The sequence below is a fragment of the Heterodontus francisci genome, chromosome 2 (assembly GCF_036365525.1).
Source record: "Heterodontus francisci isolate sHetFra1 chromosome 2, sHetFra1.hap1, whole genome shotgun sequence".
NCBI lineage: Eukaryota > Metazoa > Chordata > Chondrichthyes > Heterodontiformes > Heterodontidae > Heterodontus > Heterodontus francisci.
In genome coordinates, this window is record NC_090372.1 from 86,877,738 (window position 1) to 86,902,837 (window position 25,100).

General features: G+C 44.3%; 1 long non-coding RNA gene across 3 annotated transcripts in view; it reads left to right on the plus strand.

The window, feature by feature from the left end:
• LOC137385222 (uncharacterized) overlaps window positions 1-25,100 on the plus strand; it is a 111,127-nt gene that overhangs the window by 63,947 nt on the left and 22,080 nt on the right. For all 3 annotated transcript variants that reach the window (XR_010977746.1, XR_010977747.1, XR_010977748.1), the window contains exon 3: window positions 13,407-13,514. This is a non-coding gene — a long non-coding RNA (uncharacterized lncRNA). The remainder of the gene's footprint in view (window positions 1-13,406; window positions 13,515-25,100) is intronic.

The window sequence follows — 25,100 nt, forward strand, 5'->3', positions numbered from 1 at the left end:
TAGGATCAGCATGTTGTTAAAAGTCAATGGAATGCTTAATTGAATCATTCACTTGTGATGCTACAAATGGAGAGAATCTAAAGGAAGAAGAAAACTCTGCAGCATCATGCATTAGACCTGAATAACATAATTGGACACAACATAGATGGTGCGGGAAACATGCAGTGTTAAGTACCCGGTTCTGAAATCTTTCCGAAGAAGGGTCACTGACTCGAAACGTTAACTCTGCTTCTCTTTCCACAGATGCTGCCAGACCTGCTGAGTGAATCCAGCATTTTTTGTTTTTGTTTCTGAAATCTTTGCTGTTGTCAGAATTCAAGATCTGCACATCTGATCTTCTAATCACCTTGCTTTAGTCAGTAAGAAACATCAAAGTTTGTCCACTTCTCAAAGCTCAGTTTAATGTCTAATTTGAAAAACAGCATCTCCAACAATGCAGCACTCCTTCATTACTACATTGAATTGTCTGCTTAGATTATATGCTCAAGTCCCTGGATGGGATTGAACCTACAATTTTCTGATCCAGAGGTGAGAGTAGCTACCACTGAGCTAAGGCTGGCATCGAATTAGGCAGATGTCGGTGAACAAGATGAAGTAAAATGTTGCAGTAGGGGAACAGAGGTCTCTGACTTTGTTAGAAGTATGCTTTCAGAGATGTAATCAATAGCAATTGAGGAAGTTGTCGAGTGAGGGAGCCGTGGTTTACTAAAGAAGTTGAAGCGCTTGTCAAGAGGAAGAAGAAGGCTTATGTTTGGATGAGACGTGAAGGCTCAGTTAGGGCGCTTGAGAGTTACAAGCTAGCCAGGAAGGATCTAAAGGGAGAGCTAAGAAGAGCAAGGAGAGGACACGAGAAGTCATTGGCGGATAGGATCAAGGAAAACCCTAAGGCCTTCTATAGGTATATCAGGAATAAAAGAATGACTAGAGTTAGATTAGGGCCAATCAAGGATAGTAGTGGGAAGTTGTGTGTGGAATCAGAGGAGACAGGGGAAGCGTTAAATGAATATTTTTCGTCAGTATTTACAGTAGAGAAAGAAAATGTTGTCGAGGAGAATACTGAGATTCAGACTACTAGGCTAGATGGGATTGAGGTTCACAAGGAGGAGGTGTTAGCAATTTTGGAAAGTGTGAAAATAGAGAAGTCCCCTGGGCCAGATGGGATTTATCCTAGGATTCTCTGGGAAGCCAGGGAGGAGATTGCAGAGCCTTTGTCCTTTATCTTTATGTCGTCGTTGTCGACAGGAATAGTGCCGGAAGACTGGAGGATAGCAAATGTTGTCCCCTTGTTCAAGAAGGGGAGTAGAGACAGCCCTGGTAATTATAGACCTGTGAGCCTTACTTCGGTTGTGGGTAATATGTTGGAAAAGGTTATAAGAGATAGGATTTATAATCATCTTGAAAAGAATAAGTTCATTAGCGATAGTCAGCACGGTTTTGTGAAGGGTAGGTTGTGCCTCACAAACCTTATTGAGTTTTTCGAGAAGGTGACCAAACAGGTGGATGAGGGTAAAGCAATGGATGTGGTGTATATGAATTTCAGTAAGGCGTTTGATAAGGTTCCCCACGGTAGGCTATTGCAGAAAATACGGAAGTATGGGGTTGAAGGTGATTTAGAGCTTTGGATCAGAAATTGGCTAGCTGAAAGAAGACAGAGGGTGGTGGTTGATGGCAAATGTTCATCCTGGAGTTTAGTTACTAGTGGTGTATCGCAAGGATCTGTTTTGGGGCCACTGCTGTTTGTCATTTTTATAAACGACCTGGATGAGGGTGTAGAAGGGTGGGTTAGTAAATTTGCGGATGACACGAAGGTCGGTGGAGTTGTGGATAGTGCCGAAGGATGTTGTAGGGTACAGAGGGACATAGATAGGCTGCAGAGCTGGGCTGAGAGATGGCAAATGGAGTTTAATGCGGAAACGTGTGAGGTGATTCACTTTGGAAGGAGTAACAGGAATGCAGAGCACTGGGCTAATGGGAAGATTCTTGGTAGTGTAGATGAGCAGAGAGATCTTGGTGTCCAGGTACATAAATCCCTGAAAGTTGCTACCCAGGTTAATAGGGCTGTTAAGAAGGCATATGGTGTGTTAGCTTTTATTAGTAGGGGGATCGAGTTTCGGAGCCACGAGGTCATGCTGCAGCTGTACAAAACTCTGGTGAGGCCGCACCTGGAGTATTGCGTGCAGTTCTGGTCACCGCATTATAGGAAGGATGTGGAAGCTTTGGAAAGGGTGCAGAGATTTACTAGGATGTTGCCTGGTATGGAGGGAAGGTCTTACGAGGAAAGGCTGAGGGACTTGAGGTTGTTTTCGTTGGAGAGAAGGAGGAGGAGAGGTGACTTAATAGAGACATATAAGATAATCAGAGGGTTAGATAGGGTGGATAGTGAGAGTCTTTTTCCTCGGATGGTGATGGCAAACACGAGGGGACATAGCTTTAAGTTGAGGGGTGATAGATATAGGACAGATGTTAGAGGTAGTTTCTTTACTCAGAGAGTAGTAGGGGCGTGGAACGCCCTGCCTGCAACAGTAGTAGACTCGCCAACTTTAAGGGCATTTAAGTGGTAATTGGATAGACATATGGATGAAAATGGAATAGTGTAGGTCAGATGGTTTCACAGGTCGGCGCAACATCGAGGGCCGAAGGGCCTGTACTGCGCTGTAATGTTCTAAAGCTTCTAATGTACTTATGCTGTTTGTGGGTCAACAACAGGAGATGGAAGTTCCTGTAACTCAATTCTTTAGTGTCATTTTGTAGGTCAGCAATGCTTAGTAACGTGAGGAAGCAAATTTGGAGGTACGTACATCCAATTAAATGCATCATATCCATGTTTTGCAGGGTTGCCATTTTATTTCATTCATATTTGGTACGCTGCTGTTGCATTGTGCTTTGTGACTATTCTGCCAGTATATCTCAAGAAGTGGTTCTTGTTAAAGTTGTGTGAAAATTATGTTCAGAAATAAAATTTTTCAGATCCACAAACTTTTCCAACCAGAAACCTTAGTGGTCGAAATATGTGAGGATCAGGGCAGCGGAGTGAAATGAAACTCCAACACTCAACATCACAATGAGGTGAGACATGAGTTTGCTCTCAAGTCCCCTTTATAGCTTAAGTACCAACTGCATGTTGTTTGTGGGGGGGGGGGGGGGGGTGGGGGGGGTTAGGTGGCCACTCAGCTTCACTCCCTAGTGCACTCAGTGTACATTAACAGCTGGAAGCAGGTCCTCACCCAACTTGCCAATAAATAGACTAGTAAAGTGGAGGGAAAATAGTTTTTAAAAATACAAAGCTTCACACTATACAAAGCACTGATTTTAATTGCATTAGACTATTGATTGTCCTTCAGCTGATGTGAAGGAGGAAATTGTTATTGTAGCTGATGCTAAGCCAATTAACTATAGTTCTGAGATAGCAGCCAAAAAAACAAAATTTAATAGTCTGGCAGTACTTTTTCATATTACTGTATGATCTGTCTTAATGTGAGTTCATAGAGATTTGTCTGGGATCATTTTAAATTTATTTATAAAATTGAAAAATGATTAGTTGGAGGTCATATCACAAGTGAACTTAAATATAAATTCATGGAAAGATTTCATCACAGCTTAAACTCCATACTGTCTGCTCAGGTGTGAAAATCCATGACTTGATATTGAAATAGCCATACTTTGTGTCTGAGATTATTTTTCATCATGTGTTATAGAAAAAAAACAATCTATTTCTATGTATTTATATATGATGGATCGGGTTTCTGCCACTCTTGCTATTAACTGTGTGGACACAGCCTGATGACAGCAACAATGCAGTAAAACAATTCATCATCTATAATTCTCAGTGCAGCAAGAAAGTCTCTATCAACAAAACTGTCTGAGAGAGAGGGTTGAATATATAAACATCAGCTGAATGGTTATCTAGCTGTGCATATAAAGTAGCATACTCAACAGAGTGCTTTTTCTCAGAAGGAAATAAAACATGACTTTGCTAGTTATTTGGAATCAAACCTTCCGTAGTCATGGCATACACTGAATATTGCACTCTATTCCATTGTGGATCCTCCATATAAACAGCATATTGGGGACAATCATTTCATCCAATTAGCTTGGAAATGCACCATTCTCAGGCGCAAAGAAGAGGAAATGGGAGTGAAAGGAATTTCCACTCTTTTACATTGCCCTGAGGGTGTCAGGGCCACCCAGAGAGGGGCAGAGTCATGATAATAAGACCAGAAGGACAATCCCAGCCCTCCTACTTCATTATTTTGCAAGTTCACCAAAAGGATACCCAGGTACTAGACTCTAGAGTTTAAAAGAATGAGACGTGATCTCATTGAAGCATACAAAATTCTTACAGTGTAGATGCAGGAAGGATGTTTTCCCTGGCTAGAGGGTCTAAACCAGGGGACACAATCTCAGAGTAAGAGATAGGCCATTTAGGATTGAGATGAAGAGGAATTTCTTCATTCAAAAGGTGGTAAATGTTTAAAATTCTCTACCCCAGAGAGCTGTGGAGTATATTCAAGACACAGATAGATACATTTCTAGATATTAAAGATATCAAAGGATATGGGGATAGTGTGGGAAAATGGCATTGAGGTAGAAGCTCAGCCATGATCTAGTTGAATGGAGGAGCAAGCTTGAGGGGCCGAATGGCCTTCACCTGCTCCTATTTCCTATGTTCCTATGAACAAGGGTGTCAGAAGCACTCGAAGCATTGAGGAGCACAAGCAGTAATGTAAGGGAGACCCAAAATGATAAAAAGGTGGGCAAAGTGTCCTTGGTAAAAATTTTGAGGTCCGTGACTGGCAATTTAAGGGATGAGAAATTTCCAATTGGCTTCTTCTCCCAGACTAGTCCGAATTTCAATAAATCACAGCCATTAGTTTCACAGCTGACAGTTGCTTGGAGCAGGAACAGCAGGTTTGGAACTTTGGACAAGTTCATGGTTTCCCGGCGGGTTCCGATTTATTTTTAAGCCCACCGGAAAACCATGAACTTGTCCGAAATAGGAAAGCTCCCACTCTGCTCTAAGCACCTGTCAGCTGTGAAACTGACGGCTGCGATTTGTTTAAAAACTGACCAATCGTAAAGCGGTTCAGCGGAGATTTCCCGCTCTGCAACTGTCAGAGGTAAGTGGGGGGGGGGGGGGGGTGGAGAGACAGAGAGAGGGGAGACAGAGAGAGCAGGGGAGGGAGAGAGAGAGGGGGCAGAGAGGGAGGGAGGGGGTTAGAGAGAGTGGGGGAGGGGGTGGTGAGAGAGAGAGAGGGTGGGGGTGGTGAGAGAGAGAGAGGGGAGAAAGGGAGAGGAAGAAGAAAGGGGCGAGAGAAGGAGAGGGGGTAGAGGGATGAACACGGGGGAGAGAGAGGGGGAGAGGGATGAACACGGCAGTGGGAGAGAGAGGAGAGAGAGATGGACACAGGGGGGGGGGGGGGAGAGAGAGAGAGAGGGGTGAGAGATGGACACAGAGAGGGGATAGGGATTGACACAGAGAGCAAGGGAAAGAGGTCAAGATCACTCCTGACAGATGGACATCTATCCGGATTCTCTGCATCGCTACATCAAGTGTGTGGGCTGACATTGACTACTTGTTGAAGCAAAAACAAGGCTATGTATGTCACTAAATAGGGAGAAATGCATTTTAAATCGGACTGTGTTTTGATGGCAGCAGGATGGCTATACACTCTATATACAGATTATTTTCCCCTATGTCCGTAGCTGAATCAATAATTTCGTGAACTGTCCGTGGTGCAACCTGTTGATGCCTATTCCTGGGAAGCTGCTTTTCTCAGCCTTCTAATCGATCAGTTTTGGAGGTCCCGAAGCTGGCTGCTGCAGGCATCTCAGGCTGCAGCAAAAGCTTGTATTTTTTCTATAATGATAAACAGAAACTGCTGGAAATACTCAGCAAGACAGGCAACATCTGTGGAGTGAGAAACGGAGTTCACATTTCAGGTTGGTGACCATTCATCAGAACAGTTCATCAGTTTTGATGAAAGGTCACCAGCCTGAAACAGACCCTAAAAATATGTACTTTCCATGTTACAGACAAATCTACCTCATAACTGCCATACAGACATTTATCTCGCCTCCAGTTCCAATCCACAAAGCCATCATAGGAATACTGACTGGAGATATAGACCTCAAATTTCCTCTTTGGGTGAGAGAACTTCTTTCTGCTCCTCTGTGTCTGCTACAGCCCTATCCATTTTCCTGGATTCATGGTGGGCTTCCAGCATGATGCCTGGCAGCAAAAGCGAGCCTGCCAGTGCCAGTGAGGGACCTCCAGGAATGCTGCGGGTGGGAACTTGGCTGCAAATATGAACATCTGACATCAGACCGATCCAAAGATCAGAACAAAGCATCTGACTGAAGGCATTGATTGAGAACAAGGCATTCTGCCACTAAGTCTCTGGGGCATCTGGAAGGAGTGGAGGCTGCTACAAAGCACTCTCCCTTAATGTGGATATTTACCACTGCCTCCCAGGGCATATCACCCCTTGCACAGGGCGGCCGAATCAACTAAAACATTCCCAAATCTTTTTATTTATTTCAAAGCTGCTAAGTGCGGCATGTGGTGGAGAGCAGAGAAATCTACTGGGCGCTCAGGCCCTATCCCTTTGCTTTCATTTTAATTTGGTGGGCAGGGAATGACCAGGCAACAGTGGTCCTGGCAAGGATAGAGGAAGATTAAGGTAAACTGAGGTAAAGAGGAGAGATTGGCTACCTAAATATTGCAAGGAGAAGGGTCTCACTTAAATTTTCTGCACTTTTATGTATTCATCTTTGTGATACAAAAAATACAGAAACACCTGAAAGGACTGGTCAGAAAGGTGAAGTGACACTTGGAAAGAACCATAGTAGCTGAGGCTATGCATAGCTGAAAACAATCCTTTCAGTACCACAAAAGGAAGAAGGCTGTGAGAAGAGATGAAAATGATAAAAGGCACAAACAGGTTTGAAACTGAAGATAAGCGTAAAACAGCCACTTGGTTTTTAGACAAGAGGGTGTAGATCTTGGTGGATCTGGTTCAGGAGAGGTGGGACATTCTCGACCCCTCAAATGCTCAAATGAATGCAATGTCCCATGATAAATGAGAGCAATGGTAAATATATAGCAAGCCATAATGATTTCACTTTAAATGAGATGGAAATCCTAGACAGATTGAATGGGCTCAAAACAAACAAATCCCCAGGAATAAGTGGTATTCTTTGCTGAGGGAATCAATTTATACTTGGGAGGTACCAGTAGAAAGCTGGCTAATGCAGTGCTCAGATTCAAAATGGAGACAAAACAGACATCAACTAGAAACCAATTATTCTTTCTTCCATTCCAAGTAAAATAATGGAATCTAGTATCAGGAATAAATTGAGGATTGTCTGCACAAACAATGATCTAGTTAACAGTACTCAGCATGGATTCAGAAGGAGAGACCATGGTTGACCAACCTCCTCATCTCTGAGGAAGCAATGAGCTAAGTGGAATGTAGTAAACACTATGATGTGCTTTTCATTGAAGACAATGGAAATGGAAATCAGGAGAGATGTATAAAAGGCAGCTGATCTGATTATGCCCGTTTTACACAATCACCCAACGTCAAAATTACCCCGATTGAATATCCTTATGCACTGCAAATTAGTCCTGAGTATATGTTGCTGGCATTGACGTGATCGATGAGCTCCTAACAAACTGCTTCTCTAATTTTCCGTGAGACGCAGCACCCGTTTGAGGGAACAAGAATGTCCCTCCTCTCTCGGAACAGATCCACCAAGATCTCTACCATCCTGTCTAAAAACTAAGCATGTGATTTCCTACCCAATATATTTGAACTACCAATCATAGGCACTGGTCGAACTTTTAGCTTGTCTGGGTTAAGTGCAGATCCATGTAGGTAGGTGCCAATTGTGTTGTGCTTGCCTGCTGCCAAGTCTGCACTGACCTTGTAAATGATCCTGCATTCTTTTGCAATGCAGGCAACTTATAAGACAGTTTTTTCCTAAGTTATTACTGTCTTGTGTCTTACTCCTGTCCATTCTGTGGACAAGGTAAATACACAAGCAGTACATTCCAGACATTCCCTTTTCGATGACAATGATACTAGATTCCAAGGGTTAAGTTACGAGGAGAAATTGCACAAGCTAGGGTTGTATTCCCTGGAATTAAGAAGGTTAAGGGATGATTTGATTGACGTTTTCAAGATATTAAGGGAAGCACAAAGGGCAGTATTTTCCCGCTGGCTTCAAGACCCCAACGTCGGGATCAAATGGGGGACCCAAGCACACACTTGCCAGCAGAAAGGCTGGCACAGTAATATTCCCGGAAGCGGCCCCCTACTTCAAAGGGAAAATCCCTCCACATTGCTCGTTGGGGCAGAGGGAGCGGCCTTTCTTGCTGGCAGCCCGCTCTTTGGGGGATAGCACATCAAGAGTCAATGGCTCCTGGACTGCCACAGGGAGATTGCTTCCATTAAACTGGCAGCCTCCGCATGCGGCAGGGGGCCACTCTGCCACTAGCAAAATGCTGGCTAAGTGGCCCCTAATTGGGGCCTTAAATATGCAGATTGGCTGCCTGCTTCTGTTCAGCAGGTAGCCAATCCGTTTCCCTGCCTGATGCTGGGAAACTTGCCCGGCGGCGTGAATGCATTGGGGAACCATCCTGACTTGCCTCACCTCTATTTTCCCAGCCACACTACCTCCAATCCCGTCAACCCAGGGCTGGTACAATTCAGCCCATAGGGTAGATAGAGAGAAACAATTTTCGCCAGTTGGGGAGTGAGTCTAGGACTAGGGGACCTAGTCTAAACATTAGAGCCAGACCTTTCAGGAGTTAATTTAGGGAACACCTCTGCACAAAAAAGGTGTTAGCAGTTTGGAATTCTCTTCCGCAAATGGCAATCAATGTTAGATCAATTGTAAATTTTAAATCAGCGATTGTTAGATTTTTAAAAGTTAAAGGGATATGAGTATAATGGGTATAATAAAAGTATTAAGGGATATGGGGCAAAGGCAGGTATGTGGACAAGAAATGGAGTTGGTTCACAGATCAGCCATGAGCTCATTGAATGGCAGAACAGGCTTGATGGGCTAAATGGCCTACTCCTGGTCCCATGTTCCTACGACAGCTGCTGAGGAGCAATTAACATAATTCCACTGCTCTGACACTACTGTTTACGCTGTTAACAGATGATGCAAATCATTATAGCTGGTAATGGTTTACTTGATTTTAAATTCATTGATCCAGAAAATGTTGAATAATAGGTGGCAGACACTGCACAGTTAAAATCCTACAATCAGAGCCATGCATGCAATTGAATTAAGATGTCACATCTGTTTATGATTAGTTTTTTTTAATGTGTAAAGGCTATTGACACATTCTGGCAGTTTTTTTTAGATAGTGTTAGTAGGTGGGCAGACAACAGAACAAAAACATCAAGGTCATCCTGAGGCCATACTATAGCTGAAAGAAAATAACAAAAGCTGACTCACTTGTAAGTTGAACTAATTGCTTCTGTCAGAAATAGTGCGATAGAAATGACTGAGGCACAACTGCAGTTAACACCCAAAACTTTAGCTCAGGTCATCCACAGGATGACTCAGCCCTCTGAACTGAAAGGTTGTGTTCTCATGGGATTTTAACAGGTTTATTAGCTGTTGACAGGACAATTCTTTCTTTCAGGTGTGGAGACGAAGGTCATACTGCAGAGTAGAGATAGGCAATGTGACCTGCATACCTGAACGTTACCAGTTGGCGTTGGCAGCAACACAGTCTCTGGCAATAAAAAATAGAGACAACCACCATAGGGAAGCACAAAAATAGTAGCCATGGGAGAGAAGTTGTGTCATTTGCTGTCTCATTAGAAGGTGGAACTAGTAAATTTAGACAAGGTGCATTTCCATAGTGGTCATTGGAGCACTTGTTTGTTGGTGGATAGTGAGTGGAACTCCCTGGTGGGCTGAAGAGAGAGAAAAGAGAGCAAAAGTATGCTCGAAGAGAAGGTTCTTTAGGAGGCTGTGAAGACTGTCAGAGGTGATAAGGCAGAGACTTCGAGGGAAGGAGTTCCAAATAGGGAGGATGTAGTGCGTGAGGGAGAAACCAGCAATGATGGAGAAGAGGGAATGAGAACAAGATATAGGCCAGTGTCGGAGGAGTGTAGGGTGGCACAGAGACAGACAGCTGGAGGACAGTGTGCAGGTTGGAATGGGGGAGACCGTGTAGGAATTTGTAGGTGAGGATGAGAATCTTAAAGTCGACTCTCTGGGACACTGAAGCCAGTGGAACCTGGGGAGGATTATTGTGTATGAAACAGGGCTGGTGACAATGCAAGGGACATTCTTGTGATCTGTAAAATAGGGTTGCCAGCCCTCCTTGATTGTTCAGACATCTCCAGGAATTAAAGATTAATCTTAAGCAATTTCTTAGGTAGCAATTCAGGTGAAAAATCTTTTTTTTAATCATTCTTGGGATGTGGGCGTTGCTGACAAGGCCAGCATTTATTGCCTGTCCCTAATTGCCCTGAGAGCCACCTTCTTGAACCGCTGCAGTCATGTGTAGGTACACCCATAGTGCTGTTAGGGAGATAGTTCCAGGAGTTTGACCCAGTGAAGGAATGATATAATTCCAAGTCAAGATGGTGTGTGGCTTCGAGGGGAACATGCAGGTGGTGGAGTTCCCATGCATCTGCTGCCTTTGTCCTTCTAGGTGGTAGTGGTTGTGGTTTTGGAAGGTTTTCTTGAAGGAGGCTTGGTGAGTTGCTACAGTGCATCTTGTAGATGGTACACACTGTTGCCACTGTATACCAGTGGTGGAGGGAATGATGTTGAAGGTGGTGGATGAGGTGCCAATCAAGTGGGCTGCTTTGTAATGGATGGTGTCGAGCTTCTTGAGTGTTGTTGGAGCTGCAATCCTCCAGGCTAGTGGAGAGTATTCCATCACACTCCTGACTTGTTTCTTGTAGATGGTGGACAGGCCTTGGGGAGCCAGGCAGTAGGTTACTTGCTGCAGAATATCCAGCCTCTGATCTGCTTTTGGAGCCACAGTATTTATTTGGCTAGTCCAGTTCAGTTTCTGATCAATGATGACCCCCAGGATATTGATGGTAGGAGATTTAGCGATGGTAATGCCATTGAATGTCAAGGGGAGATGGTTAGATCCTCCCTTTTTGGAGATGGTCATTGCCTGGCATTTGTGTGGCACAAATGTTATTTACCACTTATCAGCCCAAGTCTGAATGTTGTCCAGGTCTTGCAGCATGCAGGGTTGGACTGCTTCAGTAACTGAGGAGTTGCGAATGGTACTGAACACTGTGCAATATTCAACGAACATCTCCACTTCTGACCCTATGCTGGAGGGAAGGTCATTGATGAAGCAGCTGAAGATGGTTGTGCCTGGAACACTACCCTGAGGAACTACCACAGCAATGTCCTGGGGCTGAGATGATTGGCCTCTAACAACCACCACCATCTTCCTTTGTGCTAGGTATGACTCCAACTAGTGGAGAGTTTTCTGCCTGATTTTAATTGACTTCAATTTTGCGAGTGCTGCTTGAAGCCACACTCTGTCAAATGCTGCCTTGATGTCAAGGGCAGTCATTCTCACCACGCCTTTGGAATTCAGGTCTTTTGTCCATGTTTCGACCAAGGCTGTAATGAGGTCTGGAGTTGAGTGGCCCTGGCGGAGCAGGTTATTGCTGAGTAAGTGCTGCTTGATGGCACTGTTGCGGACGCCTTCCATCACCTTGCTGATGATTGGGAGTAGACTGTGGGGCAGCAATTGGGCAGATTGAATTTGTCCTGCTTTTTGTGGACAGGGCATACCTGGCAATTTTTCACATTGCCAGGTAGATGCCAGTGTTGTAGCTATACTGAACAGCTTGGCTAAGGGCGTGGCTAGTTCTGGAGTGCAAGTCTTCAGTACTACAGCTGGAATGTTTTCAGGGCTCATAGCCTTTGCCGTATCCAGTGCCTTCAGCCATTTATTGATGTCATGTGAAGTGAGTAGAATTGTCTGAAGACTGGCATCTATAATGATGGGGACCTCAGGAGGAGGCCGAGATGAAACATCCACTCAGCAGTTCTGGCTGAAGATGGTTGTAAATGCTTCAGCCTTGTCTTTTGCCATCATTGAGGATAGGGATGTTTTTGAAGCTAATTTCTCCAGTTAGTTGTTTAATAAGTCCACCACCATTCATGACTGGATGTGAATGGTGACTCATAGGGGCAATAAAACAATATTCAATGTTTGTTATTTTCACTTTTGTTTATTAGTTATAAAAATATTGGAGTCAGGATTTATTCAATTGGGTAAGGAAAAGTCAGTTCATTTTCCAATTGACGTGGTAAGGTGATGCATCATGAGGATGGACATGACTGTCTACCAAGGTGGAAATGTGGATGCAGGGTGGTTGAACATGGGAGATCATATAACGAAACCTCCTGGAATATGTCCAACCAGAGTTACCAATGCTAGTGTAATGCTGCTGTAATGCCAATGCTGGCAATAATGTATTAATGACTATTACACAATGTTTATATTGTGCCTTTAATGTAGTAAAATGTCACAAGGTGCTTCACGGGACGATTATCAAACAAAATTTGATACTGAGCCACATAAAAGGGATATTCAGACAGGTGGCTAAAAGCTTGGGCAAAGAGGTAGGTTTTAAGGAGCACATTAAAGGAGGAGAGAGAGGTGGAGAGGTTTATGGAGGGAATTCCAGAGCTCAGAGCCGAGGCAGCAGAAGGCACCACCGCTAGTGGTGGAGCAATTAAAATTGGGGATGTGCAAATGGCCAGAATTAGAGGAGAGCAGAGATCTTGAGGGTTGTAGGGCTGGTTGAGATTAGAGATAGGGGGAAGTGAGGCCATGGAAGGATTTGAAAACAAGGATGAGAATTTTAAATTTGAGATGTTGTTGGACCAGGTCAACAAGCACAGGAGTGATGGGTGAGGACTTGGTGCAAGTTAAGATACTGGCAGCAGAGTTTTGGATGAGCTTGCTGCCCACCTGATTTTTAGTTCCATTTATTGTCATAATTAGTCAACAACTTCATTATTATTGTACCATGCAACTATTAGGAAGATAGATGGTGAACCACATGGACTTTGGTCTGTTTTCTTCTGACAATTACCATATTCTCTATGTACCCTAGGATCTCAAGGAAAGAAACCTTGGTGATTAAGACCAGTTATAGTGCAAGTTTCGAATTTACATCTGCTTCTAGTTTAACATTGCAGTTGTAGCTCAAGGCTTTGTATTATTGGCAACCATGTGCTGGATAACAATATAATATTTATTCTTGAAGTATGACCATATTCTATTTTGGCCAGAATGATAACAGATTTGCACTATGTTACAAAAAAAACTAGATATAAGACTAATCAGAGCAGACTGAAATATTATTTGATACATTTTCTTCCTGTAGGGTATCAACATTTATGTCAGCTTTCCTCTGGGTCAGAAGGTCATAGGTTCAAGCCCCGTATCAGGATTTGACTTCAAAATCTAGACTGACACTCCTCTGCAGCAGAAGGTGAGGTGCTACGTTGTTAGAGGTGATGCCCTTTGGATAATGTGTTAAACTGCGGCTTTAATGGTTTCCAATTGGTCTTAATGATCTGAAGAAAAGCAGAATTTCTCCAGGTATGTTCGCCAAAATTTTTCCTTTAATCAATATAACCGATAAACAGGTTGTTAGTGGGAGGTTGTTGGCTGAAAGTGACTGATATATTTGCAAAGATGAAGAAGTTATGCCTCATTTCTGCAGTGCCTTGGTCAGACCCTATCTGGAGTACTGCATGGAGTTTTAGCCATCAAAACTGAGAAAAGAATTGTTGGTCTTGGACAGGGTAGAGTGCAGATTCGCCAGAATACTAGGATTTAAATTGTGAGGGCAAGTTGCATAAACTTTGGGTTTGGAGGCGGGGCGAGCATAAAATCGGTAGGGGGGGCCCCTGCCACCATCCCACCTCCGCTGAAATTTAGTCTGGGGTGGGAAGACCTGTTTATGGCCTTCCAACCCCACGGCCAATTGAGGCCCTTAACTGGGTAATTAACCCTCAATTAAGGGCCTCTTCCTGCCGCAGCCACATTACCCGTGCTTGCACAAGGGCCTCGCAAACCCCACCCTGCGAGACCCACCCGTCCTGACCTACCTTAAGTCTGGTTCCAGCGCTGTTCCTCGGTGTCTGTTCGCTGCAGGTACTGCAGCAGCCACTGCCTCTGCGGTGGCTCTGCAGCTGCCAACCTCTGATGGGTTGGCAGCTCTGCAAGGCCAGGACGTCCAGCGATAGGGTCCTAAATCCTATGGAAGGCTTGCGCTGTCCAGTAAGTGCCTGATTGGCACTAAATTCGGCAGGCCTTCCATAGAAGAGGAGAAGCAGGAATCTTGGCGTCGGTTTCCCCCAACGCTGAGACCCCCGCCGCCAGCATAAAATTCCCCCCTTGGTTTGCATTTCTTCGAGTTTAGAGGTCTGAGGGATAATCTAATCAAGGTCTTCAAAATAATAAAGCGTTTCAGTAAGATAGATACAAAGAACCTATTTCCTCTGATGGGGGAATTCAGAACAAGGGGCATAATCTTAAAATGAAATCAGGAAGAATGTTTTCACACAAAGAGTAATGGAAATCTGGAACCCTCCTTAAAAGGCTGAGAATGCTATGTCCATTGAGATTTTCAAGACAGGGATTGATAGATTTTTGTTAGGTATGAGTACCAAGGGATATGGAGGAAAGGCAGGTAAATGGAGTTGAGGTACAGATCAGCCATGAACTAATTGAATGACAGAACAGGAAACCATAGAAAAGTTACGGCACAGAAAGAGGCCATTCAGCCCATTGTGTCTGTGCCGGCTGAAAAAACTAGCCACCTGTTCTAATCCCATCTTTCAGATCCTGGTCCGTAGCCTTGCCAGTTACAACACTTCAGGTGCAGGATCAAATATCTTTTAAATGAGTTGAGGGATTCTGCCTCCACCACCGATCCGGGCAGCGAATTCCAGACACCAACCACCTTTTGGCTGAAAACGTTTTTCCTCATGTCCTTTCTAATCTTTCTACCAATCACATTAAATCTGTACCCCCAGTAATTGACCTCTGCGCTGGGAGAAACAGGTCCTACCTGTCGACTCTATCTAGGCCCCTCAATTTTGTACACATCAATTAAGTCACCCCTCAGCCTCCTCGGTTCTAAGGAAAACAACCTTAGCCTATCCAATCTTTCCTCATAGCTGCAATTTTCCAGCCATGGCAACATGCTTGTAAATCTCCTCTGTACTCTCTCCAGAGCAATTATGTCCTTCCTGTAATGTGGTGACCAGAACTGTACACAATACTCCAGCTGTGACCTAACCAGCGTTTTCTACAGTTCCAGCATAACATCCCTACTTTTGTATTCTATACCTCAGCCAATAAAGGAAAGCATTCCATATGCTTTCTTCACCACTTTATCTACCTGTCCTGTCACCTTCAGAGACCTGTGGACATGCCCTCCAAGGTCTCTCACTTCTTCTATCCCTCTCAATATCCTCCCATTTATTGTGTATTCCCTCGCTTTGTTTGCCCTCCCCAAATACATTACCTCACACTTCTCCGGATTGAATTCCATTTGCCACTTTTGATCCCACTCAACCAAACCATTGATCTCATTCTGGAGTCTACAACTATCCTCTTTATTATCAACTACACGGCCAATCTTTGTGTCATCTGCAAATATCCCAATCATGCCTCCCACATTTGTCCAAATCATTAATCTCTACCACAAACAGCAAGGGACCCAACACTCAGCCCTGTGGAACGCCACTGGAAACTGCTTTCCATTTGCAAAAACATCCGTCGACCATTACCCTTTGTTTCCTGTCACTGAGCCAATTTTGGATCCAACTTGCCATATTCCCCTATATCCCATGAGCTTTTACTTTTCTGACCAGTCTGCCATGTGGGACCTTGTCAACTGCCTTACTAAAATCTATTTAGACAACATCCACTGCACTACCCTCATCAATTCTCCTTGTTACTTTCTCAAAAAATTCAACTAAGTAAGACACGACCTTCCCTTAACAAATCCATGCTGACTATTCCTGATTAATCTATGCCCTTCTAAGTGACAGTTATCCTACCTCTCAGAATTTATTCTAAAAATTTGCCCAGAACAGAGGTCAGACTGACTGACCTATAACTATTTGGCCTATCCCTCGCACCCTTTTTAAACAATGGTACAACGTTCGCAGACCTCCAGTCCTTTGGTACCTCACCTGTATCTAGTGAGGATTTGAAAATGATCCTCAGAGCATCCGCTATTTCCTCCCTGGCTTCCTTTAACAGCCTGGGATACAATCCATCTGGCTCTGGTGATTTATCCACTTTCAAGGATGTCAGACCCTCTCGTATTTCCTCTCTTATGCTTTTCATAGCTAATATTTCACACTCCTCCTCTTTAACTACAATGTCTGCATCAACCCTCTCCTTTGTGAAGACAGAGACAAAGTACTCATTAAGAACGCTGCCCACATCTTCTGCATCCACGCATATGTTCCCTTGTCCATCTCTGATGGGCCCTACCCTTTCCTTAGTTATCCTCTTGCTCTTAATGTACTGATAAAACATCTTTGGATTTTCCTTGATTTTACCTGCCAATATTTTTTCATGTCCTTGCTTTGCTTTCCTAATTTTCTTTTTTACTTCACCCCTGCACTTTCTATACTCCTCTAGGCTTTCTAAAGGGCTGAATGACCAATTCTGGTCTTAACGATCCTGTCATGCTAGACCCCCACCTGCCAAGAATGAGGTACATCAATTTTGTCTTGAGCATTGATTTTTAACTTGTGTGAGCGAGAGAATGACTTGTTAAACAGATCAGCTGTGGCTGGGAAAAAACATTTACATACTAACAGATATTGAAAGTGAGGAAGCGCATTCCAGGGCCTGCTAAAGAGGATACAGTCCACAAGGGCCAGGACCGGTTAGACAAGCTAGTCATATGACTACCTGGCTGTTCCAAGGTTTTCCTTGGAACTGGCCACAGACAGTTTGAACTCAGAAAGTCTGTTTGCTCCTGGACTGAGGAGATCTCTCCTGTCTGCTCCCATCACTTTCTCACAAGCCTCTGAATCCACTGAAGACACATGAACCCCAAGAGAGAAAAGTCTCCTACAGTGAACAAGGTTTAAGAAGAATACTGGGACCCAATGAAAAGCAAGATCTACCTACAATCAAGGACTCTACAGTGAACTCGAAGAACTGTAACAAAAGCTCTTCAAATATTGCCTCAAACTTTTCCACTTTATTTCTTCTGCTCTGTTCTGTCTCTATGTGCATGTGTGTATCGTATGTGCATGCTGGCGTGGGCGCGTCGTGTATCCATGGGCATCAACCAAATTAAAGTTTAAGTTTAATAAATTTCAACTTTTCTTCTTTAAACATAAGAAAGTCTGTTTGTGCTGGTTTCTTTGCCTTATAATTGGAAAGCGGTGAACAAGGATTCACCAAGGGGGAGCTAAAAACACGATGTGTTTAAGATTAAACCCTGTTACGGTAAGACTTGGTGAAGGCTGAAAGGAAACCCTAGACCTCTTTCTCACCTGGTCGTAACGGAAATTTGGGTGCTAGCTTCCGGAATTTACTCACAGACAAACTAGAAATTGGAAGAGGGAAATCAAATTATTCCCAATCAAAAAAGAGCAAGAATTCAATGCAGGTTTTCTTGTGGTTGTGTGTGCTTGAATATGAACATGTCTGCAACTGAAGTGAGTAGCTCTCCAAGCCAGGGTGAAGTAACTTGGGATAAGTTAAAAGCACTGTCTATGGAGGAGTTGAGGAAAATGGCTGAGCTGTGTGGGATCACTGTACGTAGCAAGGCTAGGAAATCTAAACTCCTAAGGCTAGTGGCCAACCATTGGAACAGAGGAAACTTGAATTTGAGGAGAGAGAAAGAGAAAGACAGGAGAGGGAGAGAGAAAGAATATTCCAGAAGGAATGCGTAGAGAGAGAGAGAGAGAGCTGAGACGACTTGAGTTAACTAGGGGGAGACAAGGTAACCCCAGTGAAAACATGGCCAATATGGAGGAGCTTAATTCAGGGCTGGGTATAAAATTGTTAAAACTAGCTCAACTAATTCCAAAATTCAATGAGGAGGATGTAGAAGTATTTTGCGTCCTTTGAGAAACTGGCAAGGCAGCAAGAATGGCCAGCTGAGACCTGGCCTCTTTTACTATAAAGGAAGCTAACTGGAAAAGCCCATGAGGTTTATTCCCTGTTGCTAGATGAGAGTTCATCAAATTATGAACTGACCAAAAATGCTATCCTTGGGGCATCTGAAGTAGTACCCAACGCCAGAAGTTTAGAACCCTCAATAAGCTAGCCAATCAAACTTATCTGGAGTTTGAAAGAAGTAAGCAGCTGGCTTTTGACCCGTGACTGAGGGCTCTTCAGTACAACTCAGCTATGAGAATCTCAGAGAAGTAATTCTGTTAGAGGAATTTAAACACTCTCTTCCACTCACCATAAAAACCCATGTAGAGGAGCAGCGGATCCAGAGAGCCCGGCAAGCGGCCGTCTTGGCAGATGAGTTTGTTTTAATTGATAAGTCAGTTTCCCAGGGGAGAACGTTTCCTAGTCACCCCCACATATCTGAAAGGGACAAAGTGTGGGAAAGTGATAGCAGACCAAGCAGTCCTGGGAGAGATAGGAAAGCAGGAGACACAGGGGGGCCCCCTCTAGCCATAAAGGAAGGTGCTGTGAGCAAGAGTGAGACCCGGAGACCTGTGTGCTTCCATTGTAATAGAGCAGGGCATTTAAAAGCTGACTACTGGAAACTAAAGGGAAAGCCGGTAGGGTTAATCAGGGCACACCCGCTCAGTGAAGAAGTGAACCTGATGGAAAGCACAGCAGAACAAGCTACGGCTTTAACTGCAATAAGAGTGAGACCCAGGAAGCTTATGGCTGCAAGTGGAGGAAACTTTAATAGGATTCCTGAAGGTTATCAAGGTTTTGTGTCTGAAGGGAAAGTAATCCCGTACCCCTTCAAGGTTTTGTGTCTGAAGGGAAAGTAATCCCGTACCCCTCGAGTGGGGCAAGCAAGCCCATAGTAATTCTCAGGGACACAGGGACCACTAGATTTCTTTTACTGGGAAAAGGCCTGACCTTTCCCCCAGAGAGTGCAGTGAACACCAAAATGGTGGTGAATCGTATTGGAGGGCAATGTATGTCTGTACCTGTACACTGTGTGCACCTGGAGTATGACCTAGTTTCGGGACCGGTGACCGTAGGGATTGTCCCTAGTTTGCCTGTGGACGGGCTTGATCTGCTCCTAGGTAATGATCTGGCTGGGGTGAAGGTGGTAGCCCCCACAGTAGTGAAAGAAAAGCTGCAGGAGGTCAGAGAAACAGGGCAGTGGTGGGAGATGGACCCCTGCAGTTTCCCTGAATCAGTGGATCAGGCCATGATCAAACCAGCTTCCCCAGAGGAGATTGCATTGGCACTGCAGGCAGATGACCATGAGATCTGCCTGTCTGAGACTTTCTTTGGAAAGTTAGGAGACCCAGGGAATGAATAAAATGGATTTTTCCTAGCTGACACTCAGCGACCCGACCCAGTATTGCGAGAGTTAGCACAGGCTGCCCGGTCTGAAAGTGAAGCAGAGGGAGTCCCTGATTGCTACTACTTAAAGAGTGGGGTACTGATGAGGAAATGGAGTTCTCCTCACAGACCTGAGAGCAAGGAGTGGACAGTAGTTCACCAGTTAGTGGTGCCACAGAGGTACCGGAGAGACATAGTAAGAAGGGCCCACAAGACTACAGTGGCTGTACATGCCAGTATATGAAAGACCAAAGCCCGCATAAGGCAGCAGTTTGACTGGCCAATCTCCATGAAGATGTGGTGGAGTACTGCAGGAGTTGCCACATGTGCCAGGTTGTGGAGAAATCCCAACCTACAGTGAAAGCTACAGCCCTAAGTCCTGTACTAGTGTTGGGAGGACCCTCTAGCTGAGGGCTGGTGAACTGTAAGGAACCCCCGCCGAGAACAAAAAGGGACAGGCAGGCACAGGGCCAGCAAAAGGTTAGAAAGAGAAGGGGAAAAAGTGACAAAGAGCACAGGTTAAAGGAAGTCTGGGAGGAATACTGGATGAAAACCCTTACTGTCCGGTCAGCCAACCCCGAAAAATGTGAAAAGTTAGCCCCCACATCCTCTTACGTATATGCAGACACTAGAAGCACCCCACCAGAGTTGCTAACAGCATTTACAGGAACCTGCAGAGCCAAAGAAAGACCTCTAGGGGGCAGAAAACCATGAGGGTGATGCCTCAGCAAGTTGAAGTGCCACAGGGGAGTGCAGTAGAGTGTGCACAAATAACTGCAGGCAGGAGTGTCTTCAGGGACAAAGGGGAGATTGGCAAAGAATCCTCCCCCACAGTCAGAAAAAAAGCAAACTACCCATCCCCTGAAGTCAAAAGTCTTTGCATGACTCAGCAAAGCACTGAAAGACAGTTCAGGATAGACCTGCCCGCTACTGACTTTTTTTTAAAATTACCTCAGCAGGATCAAAGACCATAGTCAGCCATGGAAATGGGCAAACGGAAGAGAAACTTCCCAAAAAAAAAGAACCACACGTTTATTGGGATGCCAAAAAGGGGGCGATTTTAACAAGTTTTAGGATTTGTGAATGAGTGAGGGAAATACATGTTTTTTTTCTGTATCTTATATTGTTCTCGATTTTTCTCTATTTCATTCCACTGGGTGTGGAGGTGTCATGCTAGACCCCACCTGCCAAAAATGAGGCACATCAATTTTGTCATGAACATTGACTTTTAACTGTTGGAGCGAGGAAATGACTTATTAAACAGATCAGCTGTGGCTGGCATTTACATACTAGCAGTCATCGAAGGTGAGTAAGTGCATTCCATGGCTTGCAAAGGAGGATACAGTCCACAAGGGCCAGGACTGGTTAGGCCAGCAGGTCACAGGACTACCTGGTTGTTCCAGGGTTTTCTTTTGAACAGACATTTGAACTCAGACATTTGAACTCAGAAAGCCTGTTTGCTCCTGGACTGAGACGATATCTCTCCTGTCTGCTCTCATCTCTTTCTCACAAGCTTCTCAATCCACTGAAGACACATGAACCCCAAGAAAGAAAAGTCTCCTACAGCGAACAAGGTTTGAGAACAATACTGGGCCCCAACGAAAAGCAAGATCTACCTACAATCGAGGACTCAACAGTGAGCTCGAAGAATCGTAACAAAAACTCTTCAGATATTTCCACAAACTATCCACTTTATTTCTTCTGCTCTGTTATGTCTCTATCTGCATGTGTGTATCGCGTGTGCATGTTCGCGTGGGCGTGTCGTGTATCTGTAGGTGTTAACCGAATTAGAATTTAAGTTTAATAAATTTCAACTTTTCTTCTTTAAACCTAAGAAAGCCTGTTTGTGCTGGTTTCTTTGCCTTACAATTGGAAAATGGTGAACAAGGATTCATCAAGGGGGAGCTAAAAACACGGTGTGTTTAAAATTAAACCCTGTTACTGTAAGACCAGGTGAAGGCTGAAAGGGAACCCTAGACCTCTTTCTCACCTGGCTGTAGCATTCCTAATATTCTTATGTTTTAATTTGACTCCCTTGCACTTACATCTGTAAGGCTTGGTGTTAGCTGATGACTGCAAAACCAATTTGTTTATCCACCTTTAGGGCTCTTCTGCTTGACAACCACTTCAGCAACAGCTTGACTGCAGCACTGCTAACCTCCTTCTCCTGCAACGGTGGGCTCTCTCTCAGCAGATGGAAACTCTTGCATGTTAGGTGGTCTCAGCCCAGGAAAGTTGGTTGGAGTCAAAGGAGAAAGTGAAAGTCCCACTTCACTGCTACTTCATCACAAAGTCGAGAACCCCACCCGTTCTGCAATGGCAGTGCTCTATGAAGGAATAGAAACTTTGTTATTGGCCCAGATTTTGATCGCAATGGTGAAGCAGTGGCACTTGTCATTCACTTCACTGACAGCTGCCCACAAAATTTTTGCAGGGTTGTCAGTGGAGATTTCCTCTAATCTGTTGTCTTTTCCAGCACAGTGCTGTCAACAGGTGATCTGTGGCACCTGTGAACAGGACAAGCAACAGCAAGGCTCTTCATCCAATCGGATTGAAGTATCCTTACTGAACCATGCAGAGTCCCAACCAGGAAGTATAAAGCAGGAATTATAAATTATATTTAAACGATGTACATAAAGTAAAATAAAGATTGGGAAATACAGAGGGGTGTTAAAGTAGAGAGATAAAACAGAGACAGAGTTTTGAAAAAAAAATCAATTATTGTATTTAGATTTCCAACACTAATTTTCTTTTGAGCGAATGAGATTCTATACTTGTAAAATTATTTTTTCTAGGCCAGAGATGTTGTTCAGCAGCAATTATCACTTACCATGTATTAAAAACTCACTTACTCATGAATGTATCAGCCTTAACTTTATATGCCATTTTTAGTGTGGAGATAATGGGAAAGTATCCCAAATTCACACTGTGGGAATCATTTCAATGCCGGGTCTATTAGTGAGGACTAGATGCCTGCTCAGGTCAGGAAAAAAGAACCCGACCTGAACCTGACGGAACCACTGCAGACCTGAGCCCGACCCAGCCCGAGTCCCTCTGATTTTGCCCCGAGACTGACCTGACCTGAACCCACCCTGACTCGACCCGACACGAGCCAGACCCAACCATCCCTTTACTTACCTTCGGACTGGGAAGCTCCACAAATTGCAGTGCATGCGCGATGACGTCACATTGATGTCACTCGCTTACTACACAGACTCAGTTTCATCCCGGACTCCCAGCACAGGTAAGTTTTTAAAAAAAATTTCAATACTTACCAGTACAGCACTTACTGTGTGTGTCCGGCCCGACCCGACCCGTCTCAACCTGGACTCGGCCTGACCCGACCCGAGAACGAACGCTGTACCCTGAAGATGGGCATGACCCGACCTGAACCCGACATATGCCGTCTGGTTCGGGTCGGGTAACAGGCCTCTAGTGAGGACTGCAACAGCGCTTGCTGTGGAGGAGCAGTGTATCTTTGACAGCAACTTCTGGATTTCAGCATTTAACTGCATGTGTGTATACTCCAGAAATTGTCAGATATTTTCCATTAACGATGAGTACTGATAGCCTCAGCATTATTCTCATTGCAAATTCCAGATCATTATTACATTTATAACAGGGTAGTCCAACTTACGGCCCGTGGGCCAGGATGCGGCCTGCCAACGGTTTCCATCCAGCCCGCGGGTGTAATCTGTATCTGGGGCCATTCCTTATCCTTGCTGGGGATCCGTGACTGGAGATGGGAAATTTCCCATTGCCGTCGTCTTGTGGAGTGGCCTTTTTAAAAACATCACACTGTTAGTTTCACAGCTCAGCTGCTGAAGCAGATACGTGCTTCCCAACTTTCACAGATTCGGGGTTTTCCGACTTTTTTTTAAAAGCCCACCGGAAAACCCCAAATCTGTCCAATGTTGAGAAGCGCATTTCTGTTTCAGCAGCTGCGCTGTGAAAGTCAGCGCGATGTTTTTAAACAAATTGACCAAGCACAAAGCTGCTGTGCTGAGCGCTCCCGTTCAGTGCAACTGTCAGAAAGAGGGAGTGAGAGTAGGGGATGTGGTGGGGAAAAGTGGGGGAAACAGGGAGAGGGGAACAGAGAGAGAGAGGATGGGAATAGAGAGAGAGAGAGCGAGAGGGGGCAAAACAGAGAGAGGGGGGACAAAGACACAGAGAGAGAGATCAAGATCACTCCTGACAGATGGGTATCTATCCAGAATACCCTGCATCGCTACATCAAGTATGTGGGCAGAGATTAACTATTTATGCAAGCAAACACAATGCCAGGTATGTCACTAAATCATTTTTCAATGTAGTGACAAGAAAGTAAGTCAATAAATTAGTCTTCTCATTTAAAGCTTCTTCACAAAAATGCATATTTGTTGTTTTTATTTGTACGATAATTTTTAATGCTTTAACTTTCGGAATTTGCTGACTGGCTCCCTGGGCCGAGCAAAAATCGTAATGCGGCCATCTGCCCTAAAAGGTTGGACAACTGATTTATAAACTGTCCATGCTGCTGCTTCCTTTCCAATCAGTTGCCCTACCCTTCAACTATTTTTGGGAGAAACTCTGCAGGACTTTCCCTAGGGAGATTAAATGGATTACATTTTACATAATTTATGGAAGGAGTGAGTTTAGCCAAATGGTCTTTTCTTTTTGCATGCATTCTCATTCTGTGTTCTGAGGTCATCACCGCTTTTCTCTCTTATGAATACAGAGTTATGGCCAGGTGATAAGGGGTGTGGGTGGTTCCCACTGTTCACCTCCCAACTGACCACAACAAGTGTTTTTGTTACTAGGGCTAACGCCTTGTCAACAAGTGTTTTTGTTACTAGGGCTAACGCCTTGTGCTTTATTTGTCAAATAAACAGACAGTGACAGGTTTTCTTGTAGGTCTAAAACAGAAGATTTACTATTTATGGAATAATATTAACTCCTGAAATGGTCACAACTGCACCCACGCATGCATTTACTCGCGCACACACACGCACAAATAGGTAGATAGTGAGGAAAAGGGTAAGTTGTTTGAAGTGAGGTAGGTGTTCGGGGTTCAAAGTAAACCTGTTGAATTTTCTTGGGGGACAATTTCTCTTTTAAAGTTGCAGGCCTGGATTGTTTGTAGATTTTCTGGTGGTTAAGACATCGGTCTGGAGGCGATGGTCAATTTCAGTTCCCTGCTGCGCCAAGTTGAAATGTAGAATTCGCAGCAGGGCTTCTTCTTTGGTTTTTGCTGGATCCCTTACAGCTCTCGACTGGACAGGCTTTTTGTGATGTTGTGACCTCTCCTTTCTCTGTCCAGAGAGCTACTTTTTAAGGTAAAAATCTCACACATGTGCCTCTTGTTAGGAGATGCATGGTCCCCTCCCTATGGTGACCAATGTTGCTACTTCACACCTTTTTTCAGAAGAACCCATTCAATTCAGGAATATCTCTTGATGGTTTCTGGATGGGTATAATTGACACCTCCTAGTTTGGAATGTATCCTTTTGTCCTTAACAGACAGTTTTAATATGACTGCATTTGCTGACAACGCTACCGCTAGGGG